The 8090-nt window shown below is 43.8% G+C and overlaps 1 protein-coding gene across 3 annotated transcripts in view; it reads left to right on the top strand.

Annotated features, from left to right (window-relative positions):
- The first annotated feature begins 5712 nt into the window (after window positions 1-5712).
- Window positions 5713-8090, top strand: part of INO80D (INO80 complex subunit D) — a 38296-nt gene continuing 35918 nt past the window's right edge. For 2 of the 3 annotated variants that reach the window (XM_072342401.1, XM_072342400.1), the window contains exon 1: window positions 5713-6107. The gene's annotated coding sequence lies outside the window, so the exon portion shown is untranslated. Of the gene's footprint in view, window positions 6108-7364; window positions 7470-8090 lie in introns of those variants that run through there. The other variant, XM_072342402.1, reaches the window with a different exon arrangement.

Below are 8090 nucleotides of genomic sequence, written 5' to 3'. Positions count from 1 at the left end.
TTCATTTGGTCCATACTGCTTTTGTTTGCTGTGCTGGCTGGGCAGACTGTAGGTGTGTGGACTTTCTGTTTGGGTATGGATAAAAAGATAAGTAGGGGTACATACAGAAATGGAGGTGATGTAGGCTGAATGTAGCAGGAGGTGAGAACTGAAGGAGATCAATTCCCTAATGCAGCCCTGATCATATTCAATGGACAGCTGACACATTTTTTTCCCACTTGTTGCAAGACCTGTTACAGAACAGTAACATTCATCTTGCTTTTTCCTGTACTCTCCTGCTGGCATAGATATCATGAGAAAGAAGGTATGGAGCAGAGACAGATAGGTTCAGTCACTAAGTAGAAGTGCTATGTAAATAAGCTCTTAAATATGCCTTACGTTACACCTTGCTTTTATGTAGCTTTGTCTTCAGCATAAGGTTGTGTTGGTTCAAGGTGAGACCTTGCTGAACACTTATTTTGTAGCAAGTTTAGGCAAAGTTAGCACCAGCAGTCAGATTAAAGAGGATCAAACTGTCCCCCTTTCCCACCTCCTGTTAAAATAGTGCAGATGTACTTTAGAGTTAAGTTTTTAAGTTGTGATTTAAAAAAATAACATCCCCACTCAATATCCACTCATCCAAAAGCACTGGAAGCCCATATTCCAGAGGGACAGTCTTCAAATCCTGGGCAATTTAGTGAGAGTCTTTGATTTTAAAAAAAGAAATAAAATCAGATAATGTGGTCCCAAATGGAAAGTCAAGTCAAACTGAGATGCATGTTGAAAGAGCCAACAGAACTAGGCCATCTGTAAAAATAGTTGTAAGTGCCTCATTTTAACACATATTTTGAAATACAGCTCAAGGCAGAGAAGGAAGGATCTGCAGCATTTCCCCAGAGAATGAAAATGTGGGATCAGTGCCCCAGTGTTGTGCTTTTTAGTCCTGCACTACCCATCATGGGATGTCCCATACCTTTTTTGAAGCTTCTTCTACAGGACACTGTCAGGAATCTCGGAGACTGATTTGGTTTCAAGTTGGAATTACCCACTGCAACCTGAATGCAGATGAGTAACTGAAAGAAAGTCTGGTAATAAAGTGTGTAGCTTTTTAACAGCCATGATTACAGTTAATGAAATATCAATAGGCACAAGTGGATAGATAAGGAGAAGTGCAATAGCATGCTTTCAATTAATAGTGGCCTCCCTAGTAAAATGGGACTACATTACAGCACTCTGCTGGGGTAGTTTATGTCATTTGTCTTCTATTTAAAGAAGTCTCCACAGATGCCTGTCTTGTACTCTGGACAACTTTACCACAACTGATTTTATTACTATGCTGTATTTGCTGAGACTTAGGAGATGATAATGTTTATTTAATGCAGATTAAAATACACATTGATAATGAAAAACAGGTTAGTAAAGTCTTAGTTAATTACTATTTTCAGGTCAGTTCACTGTCAGTTAATTATATATGCAATAATCTAGCTTATGCCTGCTCCCAATTGACTAAATACTTCCACAGCCTTATTCCTATTGAAATCCGCAGCAGAACTGCCGTTGTTCTAGTAAGTTTTATTATGGACCTTAAAACTCAAAAAAACAAAGACAGTCATTTATTCTTGGTGATGTTGTGCTGGATACCTAATATATGCTAGTAAGGATAACAGGAATTGAAACATCCCCTAGACAACTGCTGCAATAAACAATATGCGTGTGTCAAAGAATTGTTTAGAAGAAAAAAGAATGAGCTCTGTTCCAACATATGCTGTTTTTTATTGGTTAGCTTAATCCCAGAACTTATCACAACTAAATAAACCAACACTGCACCAAGATGCTGCTCAAAATCTTACTTAGAAGAACAAATCTTACTAGAATTTATTTTTTTTTGTCATTCCCTTCAGTGTTTAAATGCCTAATGATTTCATACATCAATTGGGCTCTGTATAAGTTTCTAACAAGTATCTACAGGCATGGAGTTGTCCCTCTCAGTCACAGGTATTTCTCTTTCTTCTTAAATAACTTGCTGATTGCTTTCCCAGGCATTTAAAGACATTGGAAGTGTTTCTTCAGAACATGTGCACGTCAGGGAATAATACCATAACACTGCCATGGCGCTGTTTGCTGACAAGCCGAGACCCTTCATCGTGCACAGTCTTCAGTTATGATCCAGAGGTGCTTGGAGCCCATGTGACCTTGGGAGAGTCACCGTTTGCTTTCTGAAGCAGTCTCCTCCAATAACTGGTATACAACCAAAAGCATCTATTTCAGCTCTTTCATGAGACTCACGAAGCTTATTCACTGTGTTGATGCCCTCTGTCTCACTATTAAGACCAGTGAGACGCATCAGCAAAGTATGCCTCATTAACCTGAAGTAGTGATTTAGGGAACATTAATTTTCTTTGACCATTCTGTGCTCAAGCATACAGCACGTTTACTGGCTGGAGTGGTTGGTCCAGAGTTTTGGCCACACAGACCTATTTCTGTAACAAGGAAATGGACAGAATTCCCATCTGCATTCTGCCTTGGGGTGGTTTCTTGCTCTGAGCTTGCATGCCTGCCTTGTGCAGGATTCATGGCCACTGAATTTTTCCTCAAAAATCATTTCAGAGCACAGCTCTGCTCTTATCAAAATGATGTGACTCTCAAGATACAAGTCTTGTCCATAACTATATGTATTTATATATAAAACATAATTCTGCACTAGTAAAGCAAGCAGAATTTGCTCCTTAGAAGTGTTGCAGTGTAACACTTTGTTGTGAGCAAAACAATATTGGCAATTTATCATAAATAACTAAAAAGAAAATCTTTTGAATTATTTCAGGCATACAGAGTTATGTTAAATTCCCCTGTCACTGGTGTGAAGAACTTCATTTCTCTGTTGAATGATTACACAACAGCTGGCAGTCCACATTTCTAAGATGTAACTAATTTTTCCTCTTTATTTCCTTACAAAGACTTGCTTATATATATTAAAGAGGGGAGAAAAAAAAAAAACTAATTAAAAAAGCCACTCAGAAACAACCCTGCACACTTTTCCTATTGCAAACTAGATTCTAAACACTTCTCTTTAGCTTCTGGTTTTGCAGTTAAGACAATTCAAACTAATCAAAGGATGTCACCAAAACATATTGTGCTGCTGCACTATGTGTTAAATCATAGAATCATTAAGGCTGGAAAAGGCCTCTAGGATCATGTAGTCCACCAGCCCACTAAACCACGTTCCTTGGTACCATTAGCCATGCAAGTAATTCGTTTAAAGTCAGTATCTGCGAGGCCAAGCACATAAGCCAAAGAAAGAGTTTAGTATTGTTTCTGTGCTGAGTTCTCAAGTGCTTTCTTTCACAGCCTTTTCTCTGACATGTTGTATCATCTGCATCCCATTTCCAAAAGCACTAGGCCACCCCTCAGCTTGCTGTATGGATATTCTCAAGAGCACCAGACTTGGTACAGATCAGCTGTTAGTATTATGCCTCCCTATCTATAACCATTTTTCAGTGGTGCAATGAGAAGAACTAGCTTGAATTACATTTGAATTACACTAACCTATTGACTTCCAGTTAAAAGTGGCAATTCTGTACAACACATTGATACAAGCAATCACCTAGTGTAGAAACTTAAATACTGCATGACAGCAAAACTCTTAACTTTGGAGTTTTATGCAAGCCAGTATGGAGCAATTCCTCAAACACCCCTGAATTATTAACCAGGCCTGCAAGCATCTGAAAAACTGGTCTGAGAATTTGCTCCATTACTTATCTAGACTAAAAGGAAATGTTAGCTTGCTCTGCGTCTGTTTCATTTCTGAGTCTGTTGCCACAGGAGAGCATTTATTCGTAGTATTTCAAAGTGGTTTTTTTTTTGTGATAATCCCAGTGACGATCAACATTTGTAATCACTGTCATTCCTGCAGTGAGTTTTAGATACAGAATATAAAAGTATTTTTATTTAAATATCCTGCAAAATGATTATTATATTTCATGCTTCAAATGACACAATAATGACTGGTAAGATTACAAAGTACCCTAATTATGCCATTACTTTTATACATTTTTTTTTCAAATGGGAAACAGGAGCAATGCATTTGATTATTATTATTATTTTCCTAATGTCAGAGCTGAATAATGCACTTAATGGATTAATAATCTGATACAAAAAAAAGCCACCTTTGCAGTGACTCCACGGAATGCAACGCTGCATTATTAAAGGATGTTAATTAGACTCACCATCATTTAAAAAAAATTCCAGCCAAACACAGAATACGCAATTTGACGCAAAGACCAACAGACTTTTAATTAAACTTTAATTCAAACTCATTTATCTACATGAAAAAGCCACGATGAACGCACAAACTCTGCTCGCCAGGCAACTGACAAAGCGTATTTTCAGAAGGGAATGAAGGAGTGTGCCTGTATTTGGAAAATATTTATTTAAATAAAAGATTACAGTAGGAGAGGTAAGACTCAATATATTTCAGATCTGGCAGAGCAGAGGCAGGGTGCAGTAACACTGAACAACCCAATGCCCTCATTCATATGACTGCAGTCTGATTGCAGCTCAATTAGCCTACCTGAATAATTTTTTACAATGGAAAAAAAAAATGTAAATGCATTTTAACATGTATAGCCTATTAGCTTCCTAATTATTTTCTCTTTCTCCAGGAGGAATAAATAGGCATCTCGGCAGTTCCCTGTACAGGGCTGCACATAACCCTATTGCGAACGTTATCATAGGTCTGCTTGATGCAATGATCAGTGTCCTCACCTATGGACACACAGTAAAACCTCACATCGTTTTGACAGCATTTGATCTATGTTTAACAATCTAACAAAAGCATCTGCAAGAAGGAAAAACACAATGACCATCCCATCTTACAGGGCACTGTAGTGTTAAGTTATCAGCATTTCCCAACTTTGCAAGCAAGAAGTCAGGAATAATCATAAATATCAGAGACAAAGCCCCCAAATCATAACAGCAACTTAAGAACCCAAACAGATTTTTTTTGAAGTTGCCTTGAAAACATTAACAAAAAGTTAATTGTTAAAGCTCTGTGGGCTTTATTTTTCACATGAATTTATGACAGATGAGCAGAATTTTTTCAGGTATCTATCACAGGATCCACTCACATTAAATCTCCCATGGCTTTTCTATAAGCTTTCCTACTACAGAGATATATCAATATATATCTATACATATATATATATATACATTAAAATTAAACAAAAAAAAGCTTTTCTTACCTGTTCATTTGGTTTTACTTACAATGCCTTGAGACAGAGGATGTAATGATACAATCCTGCCAAACTATCCTGCATCAATCGCAGTTGCTCTACTGGCAGTAGCAGCACCACAAAAAGTTACGCCGACTTTCACAATTGCACATTAATTTTTAGAACTATTATAAAGCAATAAAAAAGTTGCCACGTTTCTAAATTATAGGAAAAAAAAGAAAAAAAAAAAAAAAGAAAATTCTTAATTTTAAAAGAAAAAAAAATTAAAAAAAAAAAAATCCATACCTCCTCTTTCCCCACACCCCCAAAATCTGATCTTAACTCGATATAAATAAAATCATTTCTTCAGTCGCATACCTTTGCATTTTATTTTTATTCAAAATAATAAGTCATATACATGAATTAAAAAAATTCTTTTTGTCCATTCGGCTCCCTCCCCCAAAACGACACTTTATAAAAACCTTCTGTACTTTTTTCCCCCTCCCTCTCTCCCTCTACTACCTCCAAGATGGTAGGAAAGTTGTTGTTTTGGAGGGCAGAGGAGCCGCTCTGTGATGTTATGTCCTCTCGGTGCCTGTAGTGGTGCTGTAGGAGGCTGCTGGCTCTCTTCTTGAGCAGCCCCAGCAGCCCTGCCTTCTTTGCTGGAGAATATATTCAGGGATTCCCCTTAATAATCACCTACCCTCTGAGCACTTTGTAGTTTTAAAATAATAAAGAGCCCCCAAAGCTTCCTTCCCACAAAAAGCAGGATCTCCTCAGAGCCACGGGGGCAGCAGCTCCTCAGCACAGAGCCCGAGCCCATTCCCAGTCCCTCTGCTGGGGAGGAAACTCTGATCTGTCAGCCCAACAGAGGGAAAGGGGGGAGAGGAGAGAGAGGAGAAAAAAAAAGCAGCTGGAAAGGTAAGCCAGGCCCGGCCTGCATCCCCGGGCTCGCGTAGCGCGGCAGGCGGTGCGAAGGGTGCAGGGCGGGCGGAGAGGCGGGCTACGCGAGGCCGAGGATCGGCCGGGGCGGTGTAGGCCGCAGCGGGGGGTGAGGGGAGCCGGCGGGGTTTCGCGGCTTTCGGGCGCCGAGAGGAGCCCCGGAGGGGGGTGAGACGGTCGCCGGGGCTCAGCGGGAGGGTCGGGGCGCGGCGCTGCGGAGCCTTTGCCCGGGAGGTGAAGGGCGGTGGGGGAGAACGGGGGCGGGGGGGCGCTAGGCCTCAGCGCGGCGCGGCCTGCCCGCTCCGCTCCCCGCCCCGCCGGGCCCCCCGCGCCGGGCCCCGGGCCCACAGCGGGCCGAGCCCCGCCGGAGCCTTGCGGGCAGGGGGAAGGCGGCGGGGCGCGGCGGCGGCGGGGCCGCTTCCACCCCCCACACCGCGGCGGGGCGAGGGGGGGGGGGGGTCGCGGGGGAGAGCGCGGACCGGGGGTGCCAGGGACGGCATTAATTTCCCGAAATGACTTTTAATGAGTGGCGGCGGTGCCGGGAGTGGGGGCGCCCCTTCCCCCGGCCCGGTCCGGGTCCGCGGCGGCGGAGGCGGTGCCGGTCCCGCGGGGCGCACGGGACCGCGGCCTGGAAAGTTTCTCGGCGTTTTTAGGGTGCTCACCCCACTCTGCACCGCCGTCCGCCCCGCGTCGGCGGCTCTGGGGATGGGGCGGGGGTGCCCGGGACGCGGTCGCGGTCTCCCCCTCTTCCCCCACCCCCCCTCGACCCTTTTCGCGGTTGCACCCCCACTCCTCCCGGTCCTCGTCTGCTCGTTCGGGTTATTTTACCTCCCAACTTTTTGGGTAGGAACGGGGGTTTCTTTAGGAGGGTGGCGAGAAGGCCATTAGGGCTCCCCATAAGCTGGCCCCGCGTGGGGGCCGTACCCCAAAACCAGGGCTTAGGGCGGGGGGCAAAGGCCTCACCCTCGTGCCGTGCCATGCACCTCGGCTGTCCGCAGTGCCTGCCCTGCCCCGGAGCCCCCAGCCCCTGCCCGAAGCCTGCTGCCACCACTGAGCTGGGGCAGTGGCCCTGACCCTGCAGCCAGGGAAAGGGTCCCCCCTCGAGGCCTCATTCCAACCAGGGCACGTTTGAACACTGTCTTCGGCCCTGTCCCATATCCTCATCTGCAGAGATGGACACAGCATGGGCCGCAGTCTGGACAAGTGTGGGGCATCGGTTGCCTCTGAGGTGCTGCTGCCAGGAGTGGGAAATGAAAAGATGCTTTTTTCCAGGGAAAGGAACGTCTGTAGTTGTGAAGTGAGCCCGCTGGAAAGCCAACCAATACGCTTCACCCCGCACAGGTGAACCAGCTCCGGTTTCTCATGCTGGAGATGCATACTTTTGTTAAAATGTTCCTTAAAATGCCTTTTACCTCAGAAGGCTAACTGCTTTGTACAAGTAACCTTGAATACATTTTGAGAACGACAGTAACAACTTACAGCTTTATATTACACCATCTGATTAAAATATGTAGATCTATAGTTAGTTCTAACTTAGTTACTTAACAACATACGAGAGTATATTTTAAGGCTGCTCTCAATTTTTCAGGATTGGTATACTTAAAATTGGCAAATTTAGGACAGCACGTCGTTCCCTTCCTGCTGAGTGCCCTGTTCTCTGGGCACCATCTGTACCAGCAGTGCCACTCTCAGGTCGTACCAACCCAGTACTGCAGATGGGTACATCCCAACACCAGTGTTGCCTGTGAAGCTGTCACTTGCAGCCTAGTGATACTGTTGCAACCGTCTTCAGCCTTGTACGTGATTTGTTTGTACTATATACATGCATAAGACAGATCTATTTATTAATTGTAAAGCTAAATTGCCTACAGAAAGCGACCTCAAATTTACTTAGTAGGTGTAATTTTGATGTTTGAGTACTTTCATGGTGAATGAATGAGCTGTATGTAGGGCCTGGTCCCA

This window comes from Excalfactoria chinensis, chromosome 7, assembly GCF_039878825.1.
Source record: "Excalfactoria chinensis isolate bCotChi1 chromosome 7, bCotChi1.hap2, whole genome shotgun sequence".
NCBI classification, from domain to species: Eukaryota; Metazoa; Chordata; class Aves; order Galliformes; family Phasianidae; genus Excalfactoria; species Excalfactoria chinensis.
This window is presented reverse-complemented; position numbering and strand designations above follow the sequence as displayed.